Source organism: Mobula hypostoma, chromosome 6 (assembly GCF_963921235.1).
Source record: "Mobula hypostoma chromosome 6, sMobHyp1.1, whole genome shotgun sequence".
NCBI lineage: Eukaryota > Metazoa > Chordata > Chondrichthyes > Myliobatiformes > Myliobatidae > Mobula > Mobula hypostoma.
This window is the reverse complement of record NC_086102.1, coordinates 154,333,100-154,353,838: the sequence shown is the minus strand read 5'-3', so window position 1 is coordinate 154,353,838 and position 20,739 is coordinate 154,333,100. Positions and strand designations below refer to the sequence as shown.

Below are 20,739 nucleotides of genomic sequence, written 5' to 3'. Positions count from 1 at the left end.
TGAAAAGGGCTGTCATACACTTCTAACACAGTTTTTAGTGTGAAGTATTAAACTTAGCCCCATTCTTCCTGTTACCTTCTATATAAAAGGATCAGGTGGTTCTTTCTTCTGACGCTGGCAAGTATTCCTTCAAAAATCTACATCACTAAAATTGATTAACATGGCTGTTTGTATCAATTGCTAATTGTAGCTTCTTGCTATGTTTGCAAAATGTATATCTAGTAAGTAATTACTCATCAAAAGATGATATTTAAGAATTAAGTGGTTGGATACTTTATACTTTATTGTCGCCAAACAATTGATACTAGGATGTACAATTATCATAGTGATATTTGGCTCTGCGCTTCCCACTCCCTGGATTACAAATCGATAGTAAATATTAAAAATTTAAATTATAAATCATAAATAGAAAATAGAAAAATGGAAAGTAAGGTGGTGCCAAAAAACCGGATACATTTTAAAGATCCAATGAAACTATGGTCTCTTAGCAGCAAACCAAATGTTGAGATTGAGTAGGTTAGGATTGTATTCCTTAGAGCATGGAAGATTGAGAAGAGATTTGATAGATGTATACAAAATTATGAAAGATATAGATAGGGTAAATGCAAGCAGGCTTTTTCCACTGAGGTTGGGTGGGACTTCAACCAGAGGTCATGAGTTAAAGGTGAAAAGTTTAAGGGGAACTTGAGGGGAAGCAACTTCACTCAGAGGGTCGTGAGAGTGTGGAATGAGCTGCCAGCACAAGTGGTGTATGCGAGCTCAATTTCAATGTTTAACAGAAGTGTGGACAGGTACATGGATGGTAGAGATATGGAGGGTTATGGTCCTTCAGGTCGATGGGGGTAGACAGTTTAAATGGTTTCAGCATGGACTGGATGGGCAAAAGAGCCTATTTCTGTGCTGTGCTTCTTTGACTCTATATGATCTCGAGTCACTACACAGTGGAGTGTGAGACAGTCATGCATGTGACATTGTCTAGAAAGTTGAGCTGTTCCTATCTAGTCTCAGTTCAACTCTTTCATCATCCTGCTGCAGCAGTCATTAGATTGGTTCCCTGAGGGGAATTGTCTACAGAGTTGAAATTGTCTTGCTTGCTTTTCTATTTCAAAAGCCAATATCACCGGACACCACATTTTTTCAAAGTGTTGCTTCCTCAGAATTTTTTTTCGGTTATGATAGACTGCTTGAAGCTGAACACAAATATAACTTCAGACTACTTGTATCATGTAGGAATTTGGAGAAACAAGAAATCAATTTGTATTGAATATAATGCATTTAATTGCATAACGGTGCTGATGTTTTGCAATAGTTCAACTAAGCTAAAAATGCTTTGTTGATGATTTTCATTTGTACTCTGTCTGAGGCTTCTCATTTAAATGTCCAACAGTAATTAGGACATTGATGGGTTCCAGTTGTCCTGATACCACTTCTCAATGACCACAATGTCCTGGTGAAACCTTTCACCATGGTCGTCACTGACAGCACCAAGATTTGCAGGGAAGCATTCCAAATGGAAGTACATAAAATAAATCCTTAGTGACATGTTGCACTTAATGGTTTTGTGTGCTTGAAGCATGTTGTCAACCAGCTGCACATAGTCTGGTGCTCTGTAGTTGCCAAGAAAATTTTCAGCAATATCCTTCTGTGCTATTTTCTCGGATCCCACTAGAAGTTCTTCGAATTGCCTGTCATTGATGACCTGCTGGGTTTGTGGACCAACAATGCTTTTCTTAAATCTTGGCATCAGTTATTCTGTCTCAATTATCAAAATCCATGATGGAAGTTTTTGTGCTTGGCGAAAGCAGATTCCGTCCTTGCAGTCTCGAACCCAGATATTCTGCTTTTGCTTTTGACTAACCCAAGTCTCCGACCAGGTCAGTTAACTCAGATTGAGTTATCAGATGAGGCTCACTAGACATAAAGTGTTAAGAATCTGTATCGGTATCAGTGTTATCTGCTTTCTTTAGACTCCATGTACCTAGTGGCTTCAGTACTGGAAGACTATTGTCATGTGACACAAGGCTTGTGGCTGAAGAAAGATTGGGGTATTCAATTGATTTCTTGTTTTTAGCAGAGAAACTAAACACGCTGTAAAGAGAGAAGTAGCAGTGTGTCACATGTCCTAGCTGCCCGCCATATCATCAGGACAGCAAATGGCATTGACTTCTGAGTACCTCTGAGCCAAACTCTTAAAATCGACAGTGCATGTTACGCAACAAATGTGAGGAGCCCAGGCTTTGTCTTGGGCACCAATTTTACACTCAAAGGCGAGCTCATAGGCTTCCTTAATAAGATGAGTCATGCTCTGAATTTTAGATATAAGCATATACTCACCACAATAGAAAGTGCTGTCACAAATACTATATGCATAGGGCAAGTATATCAACGTGAACACAAACCAATAAACATGTAAACTCAATGCATAGAACAGTGCGTGCGTGATACTTTTATAGGTTTCCTAAAACCTGTCCTGCTGTGCAGCATCCACTCTGCCAAAGCATGTCCAGGTATTTCTGGACAAGATAGAAAACTTTTCAACTTACATTGTGGACAACATTTTAATTGATTTATGAATTGAAATAACAAGTATAGACACTATCAAAGAAGTGGTGTGTGATAGGGAAATTTCATAGCAATTTTCATGATCAGTAGCCCAAAATCCATAAAATACACTCAAGAATACTCAGGAAGCAAAACCTTTGTTGTTCAGTGTATTTTGTGAATAACCTCGTCTGATCTTCTGTACAGTGACCCAGTAAATATGGGCTACAACAGCTGATACTTGCACTTTCTCTGCAGGTAGTGGGCCAGTTTGCAGAGACTGTATAAAGACTGTTGAGGAGGCCCTCCCCTTCTCCGTGCCCACCACACCCCATCCTCCACCCAAAAACCCCCATGCCACCACCTCATATTTATAGGTATCTGTTAGTCTCATGAGATCATGGATTTGCGCTTTGGAAGGTTTCCAGGCTGCAGGCCCGGGCAAGGTTGTATGGAAGACCGGAATGTCCATGCCCATGCGGCAGGTCTCCCCTCTCTACGCCACCGATGTTGTACAAGGGAAGGGCACTAGGGCCGATACAGCTTGGCACAGGTGTTGTCGCAGATCAATGTGTGGTTAAGTGCCTTGCTTAAGGACACAACACTCTGCCTCAGATGAGGCTAGAACTAGCGACCTTCAGATCACTAGACCGACGCCTTAACCACTTGGCCACGTGCCAACACACCATCTCATGTACACACCAACAAAACAAAGAAATAATTGAAAAACATTGCATAGGTTATATAGAGTTATGCAACATGGACACAGGCCTTTTGACCCACCTCATACTGTACATTTAGTATGCTGATTTCACTTCCCTGTGTTTGGCCCGTGTCCCTCTAAACCTCTCCTACCCATATATCTCTTAAAATGCTTTTAAACATTGTAATTTTACATATCTGTACCAGGTCTAATGGCACTTCATGCTATATATCCACCACCCTTTGCGTAGAGAAGCTCGCTCTTCTGGTCACCATGAAAACTTTGAAGGTCACTATTTAAAATAAAACAATTGAATAAGGAACGCTAATCATATGTTTTTGTTAAATAATTTTGGCATTTGAATTTCCACTGAGAAAAGAACATAAAGTTTATTTCCTTTTTTTTACCTTAAACCTGCCCAATCGTTACTGTCAATCACCTGGAAGGACCAAGTATTACATATTAATAGCACATGTGAGGATAGGTCACATGGCCTCACCATCACATAACTATCCATAATCAATAAGTAGGAAGTCTTGTCAGCTTTCACATGTGTTGATGTGCAATAGCTTGTCCCCTCAAACTGACGAACAGTGCTGCTTGTGACCATCAACTTTGGGTCAGTGAGGTGTAGATGTCCAGTAGAACCAATCCAATCTGATTTCATTAAAGTTTTGATAGAATCTCCTAATTGGGCCTAAATTCTTTCTAATTATTAATGATTAGTTTAACTTGTGCATTCCTCACTTGTCCTTTTAACTATTTAGTCATTGCCCTTGACTTATCTGGCAAAAAAAACAAATTGTTTTGTCACAAACAACAGGAATTCTGCAGATGCTGGAAATTCAAGCAACACACATCAAAGTTGCTGGTGAACGCAGCAGGCCAGGCAGCATCTATAGGAAGGGGCGCAGTCGACGTTTCAGGCCGAGACCCTTCGTCAGGACTAGTCCTGACGAAGGGTCTCGGCCTGAAACGTCGACTGCGCCTCTTCCTATAGATGCTGCCTGGCCTGCTGCGTTCACCAGCAACTTTGAAATTGTTTTGTCAAATTGTTTTGTGCAGTTTTGGTCCCCTAATCTGAGGAAAGACATCCTTGCCATAGAGGGAGTACAAAGAAGGTTCACCAGATTGATTCCTGGGATGGCAGGACTTTCATATGATGAAAGACTGGATCGGCTAGGCTTATACTCGTTGGAATTTAGAAGATTGAGGGAGGATCTTATTGAAACGTGTAAAATCCTAAGGGGATTGGACAGGCTAGATGCAGGAAGATTGCTCCCGATGTTGGGGAAGTCCAGAACGAGGGGTCACAGTTTAAGGATAAAGGGGAAGCCTTTTAGGACCGAGATGAAGAAAAACTTCTTCACACAGAGAGTGGTGAATCTGTGGAATTCTCTGCCACAGGAAACAGTTGAGGCCAGGTCATTGGCTATATTTAAGAGGGAGTTAGATATGGCCCTTGTGGCTAAAGGGATCGGGGGTATGGAGAGCAGGCAGGTACAGGGTTCTGAGTTGGATTATCAGCCATGATCATACTGAATGGTGGTGCAGGCTCGAAGAGCCGAATGGCCTAATCTTGCACCTATTTTCTATGTTTCTATGTCACAAGGGAGCTTGATTACAGTAGGAGCATTGGAATTAATTGTTACTAAAATAAATTTTAAAGGAACATGAGCTAATTATTAGAAAATTACAAGAGATTTAGAAATATCGATGAAAACCTCAATCAAGAAGTACAATAAATTGAATATTTTTTTAAAAATGGGAAATAAACTTGATTTTTTTTCTCAGTGGAAGTTCAAATGCCAAAATTACTTAACAAAAACGTGTGATTAGAGTTCCTTATTCAATTGTTTTATTTTAAATAATGACCTTCAAATTTCTAATTTTGAGTCCTTAGCCCAGCTTAGAAGGTTGGACTTTGCTAGACAGTTTTCCCAAAGGCAGGCAAGTTGAATGTTATTTATTTATTATTGAGATACAGTGTGGAATAGGTATTTCTGGTCCCCTGAGCCGTGCCCCCCTTTAACCTCTAAATTTACCCTAGCCTAATCACGGGATAATTTACAATAACCAATTAACCTACTAACCAGTACATCTTTGACTATGGGAGAAAACCCATGCATTTTATGGGAAGGACATACAGACTCCTTACAGGTGACGTTGGAATTGAACTCCGAGCTCCAACACCCTGAGCTGTAATAGCGTCTCACTAGCTGCAACACTATCGTGGTGCCTGTTATGAGTGAATGCGGTTTGATCAATTAGATTAGATTCAACTTTATTGTCATTGTGTGGAGTACAGATACAAAGCCAATGAAGTGCAATTAGCACCTGACCAGAAGTGCAAAAGAATAGTATTATTTACAAAATAACTGCGAATAAAAAGTAAGTGCTACACTATACAAATATATAAGTACTGAGACAGTCCAATATGGGTGCAGTACTTCTTAGCGCTGTGATGTGAGGTTCAGCAGGGTCACAGCCTCAGGGAAGAAGCTCTTCCTGAGCCTGCTGGTGGGGGAGCGGAGACTTCTGTAGCGCCTACCGGATGGGAGGAGAGTAAAAAGTTCATGGTTAGGGTGAGATGCATTCTTGATGATGCTTTTTGCCCCGCCCAGGCAGCGTTTATGATAGATGCTCCCAATGGTGGGCAATTGGGTGCCGATAATCCACTGGGCAGTTTTCACCAGCTGGAGTGCTTTGCGGTCCGATATGGGACAATTGCCTTACCACACTGAGATGCAGTTGGTGAGTATGCTCTCAATGGTACAGCGGTAAAAGTCCGTCAGTATCCTGGGACAGAGGTGAGCTTTCTTCATGCTCCGCAGGATATAAAGGCGCTGTTGTTCCTTTTTGATCAGGATGGAGGAGTTCAGGGACCAGGTGAGATCATCGGAAATGTTGGCACCAAGGAATTTGAAGCTTGATACACGCTCCACTACAGCTCCGTTGATGTAGATGGGGACATGAGTGTGGCTCCTAGCATTCCTGAAGTCCACAATAATCTCCTTGGTCTTCTGGGTGCTGAGGGCCAGGTTGTTATATGCACAACACGTAGCCAGGTGCTGGACCTCATCCCTGTAGGCCGTCTCATCATCCCCTCTGATCAGGCCAACCACTGTGGTGTCATCTGCAAACTTGATTATGGAGTTAGAACCATGTACAGGAACACAGTTATAGGTGAAAAGGGAGTACAGAAGAGGGCTCAGCACACAGCCTTGAGACACGCCGGTATTCAGGGTGAGAATGGAGGAGGAGAGGTTGTCTAACTTAACAGATTGGGGTCTGTTAGTCAGAAAGTCCAAGGTCCAATTGCAGAGGGATGAACTGATACCAAGCTGGCGAAGTTTGGTGATCAGCTTGGAGGGGATCATAGCATTGAATGCCGAACTAAAGTCAATGAACAGCATTCTGAGGTAAGAACTGGACCTGTCCAGGTGGGTCAGGGCAGAGTGAAGTGCCGTGCAGATGGCGTCCTCTTGTAGAACTGTTGGTGCCATAGGCAAATTGATGGGGGTCCAGGGTAGTGGGCAGACAGGATTTCTTCAGCACTGGCACAATGGTTGTGATCTTGAAGCTTGTGGGGACAACTGCCTGTGCCAGGGACAGATTGAAAATGTCCGTGAAGACCCTGGCCAACTGCCCTGCAAGGACTCTGAGCACACGGCCAGGTATTCCATCCGGACCAGCTGCCTTCCGTATATTCACCCTGCTCAGGCTGGCGCAAACATCAGAGGTGTAAAATGAGAGAGACAGTTCACCAGGTGGGAGATCGCTTTGAGGGTGACCTCCTTGTTCCCTTGGTCAAAGCGAGCGTAGAAGTAATTGAGCTCATCAGGGGGGAATGCAGAGCTGGAAGGGGGCACAGTACTAGGTGGTTTGAAGTCTGTAATAACCTGTATGCCATGCCACACGCACCGGAGGTCCAAAGAGTTGAAATGCTCCTCGATTCTCTGTTTTATATATGTGTTTAGCCTGAGAGATTCCCTTCGTCAGGTTGGTCCTGGCTGAGCTGTAAGCCTCCCAGTCTCTAGACCTGACGGCTGAATCTCTGGCTTTGAGCAGGAGGCGAACCTCTCTGTTTGTCCATGGTTTCTGATTGGGGAAAACTTTTATTTGTTTTTGTGATGTCACTCTATCTACACACTTGTTGATGTGCTCAAGGACAGAGTTGGTACACAAGTCAATGTTAATCTGAGAGTCTGTGGTGGCATGGGCAGCAAACGCACTCCAGTCTATGTGCTGGAATTGCTGCCGAAGAACAGAGTCAGCACCCTCCAGCCAGATCTTAAAATGATGTTCTGTTCATTTTTGGAGGATCTGTGATTTGTAATGCTTCTTTTAAAAATACTTTGAACAAAATAGAGGCCTGTTTCTGAAAACATTTTCATACTGATGTGATATTTTCAAATTAAAAAAGTGACTATTGACATCAAAGTTGCTAAAGAGGAGTTAAGTGGTGTCATTGGAAATGGCTGTCCCCAAGTGCCCTATCAGGAAAACTGACCATTAAGTATGATGAATCATTTAACTCCCAAGTCACTTCTGTTAGCTGTACGATGAGGTCTGAGAAAAGCAAAATCGTTAAATATTATGCTTATTTGATGACACGTAAATCATGCACCCACAGGATTTAGCGCTTTTGATTTTAAGGATGCAACCTCTCATTGCATCAGATGGATCATCCAAAGTAAAAGTATGACTCTCCTTTTATCTGCTTTTTATAAATATTGCTAATTCCATTCAGACAATTCTTAAGTATTCATGTTAACAGCTGTGCTATTTTTAGGCAATCTATTGATTTTAAAGACAATCTTACTATAATCGTGGTTACCTCATTATTTAAAAAAAAATATTTTTGCACAGTGCAAAATAGCAAATCAGGTCATCAACTTTTCCCTTTTTTCCATTATTTTTAAACTTGGGATTGAATTTTCATTTTTACTACAGGTCAGTCAGTAATTTGGTGTTTAATATGATGTTTATTTTACACAACATTATACCCTGCCTGTCTTTTTGCATTCAGGAATAAGAGTGAAAATTTCTATTGATTCTCACATGACAGAGAAAGAGATTCTTGGAAGGAATTGTTCTGTAAAAAATTTGGAGACGTAACTGAGTCAAATCTTTGGAAAGTTGTGGTTCACCAAAGACTTCATAAAGTGGTAATGTACTATTCATGAAATAATAAAAGTATTTTAAGGTAACAGTATACATGCAGCTGACAAGAGGAAAGGCCACAGTATGAAGGAGCCAAGCCTCTGAAGCATGAAGGATGAATGCATGAGACAGAATTGCACTGGAGAGAAGTGTTTGCATGTTTAAGAGCTTAGAGTGGCCATCTTGGACCCAGCTTAGCTGTATATTGTCTGAAATTACCCACTCTGCCTTCCCATTCTTCTTCTACTGCCCTTGTACTGCCCTTTGGTTGTAAACAGTGTCGAGAAGGTGTTCACGGATCCTAACTGCACAGTGAAAGATGCACAGGTAGCAAAGTTAAAGTGAAAATAATGTGTCCATGGCCTTAGTCGGGAAAGTTCACAAATTTAATAGTGCTAATGAGAACTGGGAATCGTATATGGAGAGGGTTGAACTGTATTGGTGTTAAGTAAATTGAAGGGATTAAAGACAGATAAATCCCCAGGGCCAGATGGTCTGCATCCCAGAGTGCTTAAGGAAGTAGCCCAAGAAACAGTGGATGCATTAGTGATAATTTTTCAAAACTCTTTAGCTTCTGGACTAGTTTCTGAGGATTGGAGGGTGGCTAATGTAATCCCACTTTTTAAAAAAGGAGGGAGAGAGAAACCGGGGAATTAAAGACCGGTAAGCCTGAAAGCGGTGAAATCATCGGACAAAGTCAGCATGTATTTGTGAAAGGAAAATCATGTCTGAGGAATCTCGTAGAATTTTTTGAGGATGTAACTAGTAGAGTGGATAGGGGAGAACCAGTGGATGTCGTGTATTTGGATTTTCAAGAAGCTTTTGACAAGGTCCCACACAGGAGATTAGTGTGCAAAAGTAAAGTACATGGTATTGGGGGTATGGTATTGATGTGGATAGAGAATTGGTTGGCAGACAGGAAGCAAAGAGTGGGAATAAACGGGACCTTTTCAGAATGGCAGGCAGTGACTAGTGGGGTACCGCAAGGCTCAGTGCTGGGACCCCAGTTGTTTACAATATATATTAATGACTTGGATGAGGGAATTAAATGCAGCATCTCCAAGTTTGCGGATGACACGAAGCTGGGCGGCAGTGTTAGCTGTGAAGAGGATGCAGGGTGACTTGGACAGCTTAAGTGAGTGGGCAAATTCATGGCAGATGCAATTTAATGTGGATAAATGTGAGGTTATCCACTTTGGTGGCAAAAACAGGAAAACAGATTATTATCTGAATGGTGGCCGATTAGGAAAAGGGGAGGTGCAACGAGACCTGGGTGTCATTATACACCAGTCATTGAAAGTGGGCATGCAGGTACAGCGGGTGGTGAAAAAGACGAATGGTATGCTGGCGTTCGTAGCAAGAGGATTCGAGTACAGGAGCAGAGGGGTACTACTGCAGTTGTACAAGGCCTTGGTGAGACCACACTTGGAGTATTGTGTAAAATCCTGACGAAGAGTCTCTGCCCGAAATGTCGACTGTACCTCTTCCTAGAGATGCTGCCTGGCCTGCTGCGTTCACCAGCAACTTTGATGTGTGTTGCTGGAGTTGGTCCCCTAATCTGAGGAAAGACTTTCTTGCCATAGATGGAGTACAAAGAAGGTTCACCAGATTGATTCCTGGGATGGCAGGACTTTCATATGATGAAAGACTGGATCGACTAGACTTATACTCGCTGGAGTTTAGAAGATTGAAGGTGGATCTTATTGAAACGTATAAAATTCTAAAGGGATTGGACAGGCTAGATACAGGAAAATTGTTCCTGATGTTGGGCAAGTCCAGAACGAGAGATCACAGTTTAAGGATAAAGGGGAAGCCTTTTAGGACCGAGATGAGGCAAGGGGAGAAAAAAAAACAGAGGACATGGGTTAAGGGTGAGGGGGGAAAAGTTTAAAGGGAACATTAGGGGGGGCTTGGGGGGGCTTCTTCACACAGAGAGTGGTGGGAGTATGGAATGAGCTGCCAGACGAGGTGGTAAATGTGGGTTCTTTTATGACATTTAAGAATAAATTGGACAGATACATGGATGGGAGGTGTATGGAGGGATATGGTCCGTGTGCAGGTCAGTGGGACTAGGCAGAAAATGGTTCAGCACAGCCAAGAAGGGCCAAAAGGCCTGTTTCTGTGCTGTAGTTTCTATGGTTCTATGGCTCTATGAGGAAAAACCTTTTCATACAGAGAGTGGTGAATCTGTGGAATTCTCTGCCACAGGAAACAGTTGAGGCCAGTTCATTGGCTATATTTAAGAGGGAGTTAGATATGGCCCTTGTGGCTAAAGGGATCAGGGGGTATGGAGAGAAAGCAGGTACAGGGTTCTGATTTGGATGATCAGCCATGATCATACTGAATGGCAGCGCAGGCTCGAAGGGCCGAATGGCCTATTCCTGCACCTATTTTCTATGTTTCTATTCTAATGCAAACACCGTGGATGAAGAAAAGAAAGCCGCCACGCTTCTTAGTGTAATAGGTGTTAAAACATACAGGCTTTTACGCAACTTAGTAACCCCTGAAAAGCCAGCAAGCAATACCTTCGACAAAATTGTTACAATTTTTCAAAATTACTTGAACCATAAACTGCTGGTAATAGCAGAGAGATCTAGATTTTACAAAAGGAACCAGTCAAAGAATGAAAGCATTACTAAATACATTGCAGAACTGCACAAACTTTCCTAATACTGTGATTTTAAAGATAGACTTTCTGATGCATTAAGGGACAGGCTTGTATGTGGCGTGTATAGTCAAAACACTCAAAAGGTGCTACTGCCAGAAAGAGACCTAACCTTAGAACAGGCATTGACAATTGCAACATCGTTGGAGACTGCAGCAAAGGATATGGCAGAATTGCAGAAAAGTGTTTAGGTTGAAAAGCACAAAAAGTCGCTGAATGGTGCAAAAAGCCAAAGATCCCATTGATGCAGCAAATCCTCCCATGATGCAAAATGACTGTTGGTTCACAGAAAAAGTTTACAGAAAGTGTCACAGACAAGGTCATGAATAGAGACTGTGCAAGTCAGACAAAAAGCACAACCAAAGAAGAAAAAATACACAGAATGAAAAGTTTCAAACACAAAACTAAATAGATGCATAAAGTGACTAAATGTGAAACTGAATCAGAAAACACAGAGTCTGAAAAAGTGTCATGTTTAGAACTGCATAGCATTACTGAAGTAGATCACAAGATCATTTGGATCACAATAAATGTGTCTGCTGTAAAACTGAAAATTGAATTGTATACAGGGACAGCTTTGTCCAGAATTCCAGAGGCTGACTACAACAAGCTGTTTTCTAAGATAGCATTAGAGAAGACCTCAGTGATGCTAAAGACTTACGCAGGTGTAAAAAATGAAAAGTAGAGGGCCAACACTTCTCAGGCGCGAATGGTTGAGAAAATTCCAAATGAGACTGGCACTCAATCAAAGCTGTCAGTGTGACATCAACAGGCAACGGCAGTCCAAATGGTAGCGCTAACCAGAGACTAGCACAGCTGCTTAATGCTAATGAGAAGGTATTTGAGAAAGGGGATTGTAAACTCAAAGGCATGAAAGCCAGAATTGAACTGGATGAAACAGCAACACCAAGATTCCATAAAGGCTGTCCAGTGTCTTACACTCTATATCTGAAAGTGGATGCTAAACTTCAGAGCTTGGAGGCGCCTGGCATTCTCCCCAGGGCTGAGTAGAGCAATTGGGCCACACCCATTGTTCCGGTGATCAAGAAAGGGAAGGCCCGAGCTATTTGCGTATGTGGGGATTTCAAGGTGAATATCAAGCTGGTGCTGTACACTGTGCAGTATCCCCCGCCACGAATGGAAGACATTTTTGCATCTTTGGCAAGCTGGGAGAGGTTTTCAAAGATTAACTCGTTGCAAGCTTATCTGCACATTCTGCAAATGGAGATTGAGTCAAACAGGAAGTTCCTCTCAATCAATGCTCACAAGGGACTGTTCCAGTATAATCATCTTGTCTTTGGAGTTGCATCAGTGGCAAAGAGCAATGGACCAAGTGCTCCAAGATATTCCAGAAACACGATGTTACCTTGATGATATCACCGCTATGGGCAAGAATGATGAAGATTACCTCCAGAACCTTGGTAAAGTGCTTACAGGGCTGAGTGAGTATGGTCTGCATGCAAAGAGAGAGAAATGTGAGTTTTTCAAGAATGAAGTCTCATATTGTGGACGTGCCATTGACAAGCATGGCTTACATAAGTCACAAGACAAGACTGAAGCAGTGCTGCAGGCACCCAAACCAAAAAAATGTGTCACTCCTCAGGTCATACTTGGGCCTTGTAAACTACTACCACCGGTTTTTCCCAGACATTGCTACAGTGCTGCATCCATTGAACACACTGTTGCAGACAGGAGCAAAGTGTGGATGGTCAGAAAGATGTGAAAAAGCATTCAAGGGAACAAAGAGACTAACAGCATCAGATGAACTGCTCCCCCATCATGATCCATCCCTGCTCACCAGACTGGCATGTGATACATCCCCTTTTGGCATTGGTGCCACTTGTCACACATTATGAAAGATGGATCTGATCATTTGATTGTGTTTGCTTCAAGGTCACTGACGAGTACAGAACACAACTACGCACAGATCGACCGAGAGGCCGTTAGTCCAGTATGTTCAGAGTAAACGAGTTCCACTACGAGCTCTGCAGACAGAAGTTTACTCTAGTGACACACCACCAGACCTTTGTGTCCATTTTTAATCTCAGAAAGGGAATCCCAGTGCTGTCTGCCACACGGATGCAACATTGGGCACTTTTCCTAGGATCCCACTCTGATGACATGGAACTGAAGGGTACCAAACAACACAGTAACACTGATGGCTTGTCACGTCTTCTACTGTTGGCATCTGAAGAGGAAAGGTCTTCATACTCCGACCCAGTAGAAGTGTTTCAAACAGCATTGGTGGATCAGTTGCCGGTAACAATTCTGAAATACAATGAGAAACAAGGAATGACCTGCCATTGTCGAAGGTCCATGACGTCACCACGCAACGATGACCAGCTCAGGATAATCTTGTGTTTCCAGAGTTCTCAGTGAGATGAGACTAAATGTATGTATGTCAAAGTGTGGATCTCGTGTTGTGATTCCCTCTAAACTGCATACCAGAATGCTAGAAATCTGCATGAAGGACAGCTGGGTACAGTCAAAATGAAGAATCTTGTCCAGAGCTATGTGTGATGGCTGGGGATAGATAGATAGATTGAAGACTTGCACTTCACCATTAAAAAATTTATCTGCAGTAGGCAGTGGGCCTTTACTATCAAGGCATTCGCACACGTTCTTATTGATGTAGCCATACTGACCTCCTCCATGGGTCTTACCAGAGATCGTAACATTTCTGCCCGCCCAAAGGGTTTGGATTGTAGACATTTTCCCATTTCTATTGTGTTGCCTGCCACTGAAATATGGAGTACCTTCTAATGCTGAGAAATTGCCAGACATTCTGTCTCCAATCACAGCATTGCTGAGATATAACGCATCAGTCTCTCCACATTGCAGTGCCGAATCACTTTCCATGTAATCACAGGTTCTAAGAACATTGTCTCTGTATTGTTTGTAGACTTCTGAGAACTTACACTTCCAGTAGGTTGTAAAGTGCCATTGAAACATTGCTGTATCAAAAAGTTGAAAGTAAATTTATTAAACAAGTACATATATGTCATCAAATGCAACCCTGAAATTGATTTTCTTGCAGGCATACTCAATAAATCTGGTAACCGTAATAGACTCAATGAAAGACCACATCAACCAGTGTGCAATAGACCACAAACTGTGCAAATAGAAAAAGAAAAAACGATAAAAATAACAATATTGGATAAAATAGGGTATCAAATCAGAAACAGCTAAAAACATAGAAACCCTACAGCACAATACAGGCTTTTCGGCCCACAAAGCTGTGCCGAACATGTCCTTACCTAGGCTTACCCATAGCCCTCTAAGCTCCATGTACCTATCCAGGAGTCTCTTAATCTGCATGATTTCGTGGAGACTCTTTTGTCTACAGCTTTCTTTTATGAAGCCTGTGACAATTGTGGTGCATTCATTCGGATCCACAGACAAGTCCTTGAACACAGCCCTGTCCTCTGGCACAAATCATTCCTATAGTTACTCCTCTGCCTCCCACGGCCACCTCTTTCTTCTCCTAATATCTGTCTGGGGCTTTGCTTTTTGGTCTTTGTCTGAGAGAGACAGCCAAGTGATCAGATTTCCCAAATAATGCTGCCTGGGAATGGAATGTAGACATTCCTTTTCCTAGTGTAGCTGTGGTCTAGTGTGTTGGGATGTCCAGTGCTATAGATTATATGCTGATGGTAGTGGGCAGGCATTTCTTCAGACCTGCCTGATTGAAATCCCCAACTGATATAAAATGCGTCAGGGTGGACAGTTTCTTGTTTGGTGACATCATCATGCAGTATCGCAAGCACCTGATTATAGTCTGCCGATGATGGTATGTGAACTGCCTTCAGGATCACGGTGGAGAACTGTCTTGGTAAAGAGAACAGTCGACCTTTGATTGTTAAGTTTTCAAGATCGGGGGAACAAGAGTACAAGAAAACTGCCTCATTGGAGCACCACAGAATACTTATCATGAAATGCACACGCCTCCACCTTTTGCCTTTTCTGAATCAGCAGTTTGGTCTAGCCTGTGTATCAAGAAGTCTTTTTGTATGCGGCGTACTCTGAGTAAGTCACATCTCAGTAAAACACAGAACACAACAATTTCTTATTCCCTTTGATTCAGCAATCTTGTCCTCAGGTCCTCAGTTTTGTTCTCCAACGGCTGCACATTTGTTCACAAATGTGGGTGGAAGGGCCTTCATCCCCCTGGTTTGAAGTCCCTCCCGCCCGCTTTGCTTCCAGCCATGGCGATAAACCTTCGTCCACTTAAAGGTGCTGCACCTGCTTGCTTGAGAGTTAAATCCAATGAGTTCTTCAGAAGATCATGAAATCTGTAGTTTATTGTCGATTCAAAAGTACGTTACTTAAAGGTAAATTCCGTGCTGCAGATTGCAGTGAGAGTAATTCAAACGAGGTTTTTAGAAGTATTGTATGTAGCCCGCAGAATGTCGCCGTGGTTCACCAGTGCCACCTTTGATAGTTTCACTTGAACTCAGGATCAATATGAATATTGACAAACTACAGTTTATGCAGATGATTTAATTATATCTTATGATTTAATTATTGATTTAATGAAAGTCACCAGTTGACAAAGAAATATCCCTAGTCTGTATCTAAAATAATTTGCCTGTTGATGGTTTGAGGTAGACTGATTTAAACATTTGGTACAGGTAATTAGAGTAGAAAGGATTTTCACTCAAGATGTCATAGCAATCCTTTAAATGGAAAGCTTACTGACATAGGAAGCCTATATAGAAATTGTTTTATTTTCCTTTTAAAACATAAGGACAATGTGTAGCATGCTTCCTTCTGAATCAAACCTGAAACTAAATGCGCTTTCTGTGTGTATTAATGTTAATGTAGTCAAATGTATACAGTAAAGAAACAGAAAAGTACTTAGCAGATTAAATTTAAGTGTTTTTATTTAGTAGTGTTTTAAATGATCATGCTAGTCAACTATATTTTTACTTAAATTGGCCACTGTAAAACCTGTGTGCTCATGCAGAGGTGCTAGAAAGTTTGTGCACCCTGTAGAATTTCCTCTATTTCTGCATAAACATGACCTAAAATGTGATCAGAATTTCACGCAAGTCCTTTAACTAGATAAACAGAACCCAATTAATGTCACAGTGGGGCGCTGGGAACGGACCCAAATGTGAGACACAGACACTGAAGCACAAGGAACAGGACCTGACTAGAGTAGGGACGTGACAGGATTCAGACCAGGAGCAGGGACAAGAACGCAGACTTAGGCTAGGACATGGACTAGACAGAGGGAACCCGGACAAGTAACTATGAATTAGGAGCCTGGGCTTGGACTCCGAGCCAGAGACTGGACAAAGACCCAGGACCTGGGTCTTGCCTCAGGCTCGGACCCCAGAACTAGGCAAGAACATAACATGGCTACCGGACAGGACGTAGCCGGGATCTTGGCTCTTGAGGCTTGAGGCTGGGGTCTTGGCTCTTGAGCTTGGAGACAGGCTGGGGTCTTGGCTCTTGGAATGCGGAGGCTGATAACTCGGAGGCTGGAGCTCAGAGACAGACTGGGAACTGTACATCAACATAGAGCCGGGACTTATCCTTCGAAAAGCCGGGACTCATCTTTAACACGACACTAACACAAGACTGGACAGAACATAGACAAAGAGCCAGGACTTATCCTTAGACAAGCCGGGATTCAACTTATCTCCACACCAAGGTGGGACAGGTCCCTCTGTTGGGTAACGGCAGAATGGCTGGGCTTACCCAACAGAGGCAAAGATAAGACAAGACCGGACCCCATCCCCGTGCAGGGCAACGGCAGAAAAGCCTGACTTACCCTATGGAGGCAAGGACAAGACAAGGCAGATCCCCCGCAGGGCAACAGCAGAACAGCCTGACTTACCCTATGGAGGCAAGGGCAAAACAGATCCCCCGCAGGGCAACGGCAGAATGGCCTGGCTTACCCCACGGAGGCAAGGACATGACAAGACAAACACCAAAGAAGGACAGACAGTTCCAGCTCTGCTTCGGGGTTGCTCCGAGTCTCAGTTCGGCCAGCAACCTCAGCTGGCTACAGAAACAGCTGGATTCCTACCAAGCTCGGAGTGGCTGGCAGCCACTCAGCTGGCCCAGGAAACAGCCGAATCCATTCCGCAAAGACGGCTCTGACAACCAACAGCAAGGCTCCATGAAGCAATGGTTCTCTAATGCGGCCTAAAGATGATAAGAGGCCACTCTAGCCTTCTACCAGCAGGTTGTTCCCAGGGAATCTTGACAAGACAAACCAGCAGCCCACATTCAACTCCAAGGCTACTTATATTCCAAGCCCCAAGATGGGAATCAGGTACCTATGATTAACTCAATCAAAACAAGGGTCAGCTGGAAGACCGGGAGTCCTGAGTCCACAGACCGGACTGTGAACCGGAATGCGGACTTCACAGAACGGACCATGACAATTAAATAAATAACACAGGAACATTATACATATTATATTTGTTCATTTATTTATTGAGAAAAATCATCCAATATTACGTGTATTTGTTGGAAAAAGTGTATTAACTTTTGCTATTAGTTACTGGTGTGACCCCCTTGTACAGCAGTAACTTCAACCAAACATTTTAGATTAGATTATGAAGACACGCAGTCCTCTTTTATTGTCATTTAGTAATGCATGCATTAAGAAATGATACAACATTTCCTCCGGTGTGATATCACAAAACACAGGACAGACCAAGACTGAAGAATCTAACAAAATCACATAATTATAACATATAGTTACAACAGTGCAACAATACCATAACTTGATGAAGAACAGTCCATGGCTCAGTAAAAAGTTCAAAGTCTCTCAAAGGTCCCACATCTCACGTAGATGGGAGAAGGAAGAAAACTCTCCCTGCCATGCCCGACCACAGTCCGACTCTGAGTCGTCCGAGAACTTCGAGCCTCTGATCAGCTCTCTGACACCGAGTACTGAGCACTATCTCTATCCGAACGATTCGACCTCAATCTCGGTCGCCAGAAGCAGGCAAAGTGGGGGATTTTGGGGCCTTCCCTTGGAAGATTCTCAATCGCCCAGTAACAGCGGCAGCGAACCTGCGTTTCAGAAATTTCTCTAGATGTTCCTCTGTGCTTTCACGTCTGTCTGCATCAAATCAGAATTGTCCACGGCCCCTATTTAACGGATACGATATCATTTTCATCAGAGGGCTGCGCGCGCGCGGCACACTGCTCTCTCCTCCTCCCACCAATTTCCGGTAACTGTTGATCAGTCCTGCACATTGGCTTGGAGGAATTTGACGCTATTCCTCCTTATAAAACTGCTTAAACTCTGGGATGCTGCTGAGCTTCCTTGCATGAACTGCTTGCTTCAGGTCCTTCCACAAAATTTCTATCGGATTAAGGTCAGGACTTCAACTCAGCCATTCCAAAACATGAATTTTCTTCTTTTTAAACCATTCTGTTGTTGATTTACTCTGGTCTTCCAGATTAATGTCCTGTACTTTATTCAACTTCTATTAGGCTTTAGGTGACTGACAGCTAACCTGACATTCTCCTGTAAAATGCCTTGATACAGTTTTGAATTCATTGTTTCCCTCAACCATTGCAAGCTGTCCAGGCCCTGAGGCAGCAAAGTAGCCCCAAACCATGATGCTGCTTCCACCATGCTTCACAGTTGGAACGTTGGTGTGCAGTGCCCTTTTTCCTCCAAACATAGCAATGTGTATTTCTGCCAGAAAGTTCAACTTCTGTTTCATCTGTCCACAGAATATTGTTCCAGGAGCATTTAGAACATCCAGGTGATTTTTTGGAAGCTTGAGTTGTGCAGTAATGTTTTTTTGGAGAGCCGTCGTTTCCTCAATGGTGTCCTTCCATGAACATCATTTTTGTTCAGTGTTTTTCTTATGGTGGACACATGAACAGAGACTTTAGCAAATTCTAGATAATTCTGCAGGTCTTTTGCTGTTACCCGTGCGTTCTCTTTCACTTCCTTCAGCATAGCATTGCGCGTTATACTCTTGGGGTGTGATCTTTGCAGGGTGTCCACTCCAAGGGAAAGTAGCAACAGTACTGAGTTTTCTCCTTTTGTAGACAACTCCTCTTTCTGTGGACGGATGAACACTCAGGTCTTTAGAAAAGCTTTTGTAGCCTTTTTCAGCTTAATGCATCTCTACAACTCTTCTAAGGTCCTCTGAAAGTTTTTTTAATTGAAGCATAGTGCACATAAACAGATCTTTCTTGAGAAGAGCAGGCTCTGTCAGTAACCTGACTTTGTGTGTCTTTTTTAGAGGGCAGGGCACCTGTGCAACCCACACCTCCAATCTCATCTCATTGATTGGAACTCCTGACTCCGAATAGCTTTTGTAGAAGGCATTAGCCCAGAGGTTCACAAACACATGTAATATTGGATCATTTTTCTCAATAAATAAATGAACAAGTATAATATGTTCGTGTTATTTATTTAATTGGGTTCTCTTTATTTACTTTGAGGACTTGTGTGAATATCTGTTCATATTTTATGTCATATTAATGCAGAAATAGAGAAATTTCTACAGGATTCACAAACTTTCCAGCACCTCTGCATGTATTAGCTATTGGAAGAATTGTACATGATAAGATTGGTGGAAAGGACTGGAATTAAAGTTAATATCTTGCAGTAGACAAAACATATGAATGTACAATATGTTGTTTTGGATACATTTCTCACCATTCAGAACAAATTCCATATACAAATTGATTGATAGTAGAGGTCAACTGTTGAATGTCACATAATGTGATAAAAGAGGAATGATCTACTTATCCACATTTTAGCCTTCTTTCAAAACCATATGAATTGATGTGTCATTTTCATTCGTCCAGAATCTATGCTTTCATTAATCTCTTTATTGATTTTGTTTTGAATTGTATCCTTGATAAATGTTCATGTGATTTTTTTTCATTAGTAATGTCAAACCAATTTACACTGCCATACCAACCACGATCCAATCGTTTTTGTTTTAATTCTTCATTTATCAATTTGTCTCATGAAAAGTTGCTGCAGTTCTTCAGCTGTTGCTTTTGCTGCACTTATTGCGTAATACTTTTTTCTTTTGCTTAAATGAACAAACCAATTTCCTCAATGACTGACATTTTCCAGTAAATACATTTTCCCCTGAATTCAGTCTTGATTTACTTTTGTAGCTTATCCTTGAAAATTATGAAAATGTGCTGTTTTCAACTAGATATTTTTATTGTTGGCATTGTTGTGATTTTAATATTTCAGTAATATTTGAGTAAAATTGTAAATATATCATGTGACTAAGCATTCTTCTTTACATAATTCACTATGGGTTATATGAAAAAGTACGTGAATGGCATACATCATTACAGCACCATGTCATATATCATATGTGCATATCTCACTTAAGTAAAAATAAAATAGATGTAGTCTTCCAGACCCCTGTTTTTTTTCGCCCTTACTGTATGTTTTGGAGTTAAATATAGCATAACAAGCACCAGGTTAATCTCTTATTAACTAAAGTTTCTGTAGCTAAATGGAAAAAATTATCCTCATGCCTTTAATAATATAGGTCTAGTAATTTACAGACTACCCCACTGATTATGAATCGCATCTGCTTTTGGGGTTTAAATTGATGCAACATGTATTAATTTATCCCCATTAATTCCATTATATTTGCATTAATTATTTGAATGGTCCATGTTGAATTGCTAAAACACTGCTTTG

The 20,739-nt window shown here is 42.0% G+C and overlaps 1 protein-coding gene across 13 annotated transcripts in view; it reads left to right on the top strand.

The window, feature by feature from the left end:
- Positions 1-20,739, top strand: part of LOC134348516 (PTB domain-containing engulfment adapter protein 1-like) — a 436,378-nt gene that overhangs the window by 237,753 nt on the left and 177,886 nt on the right. The window lies entirely within an intron of this gene.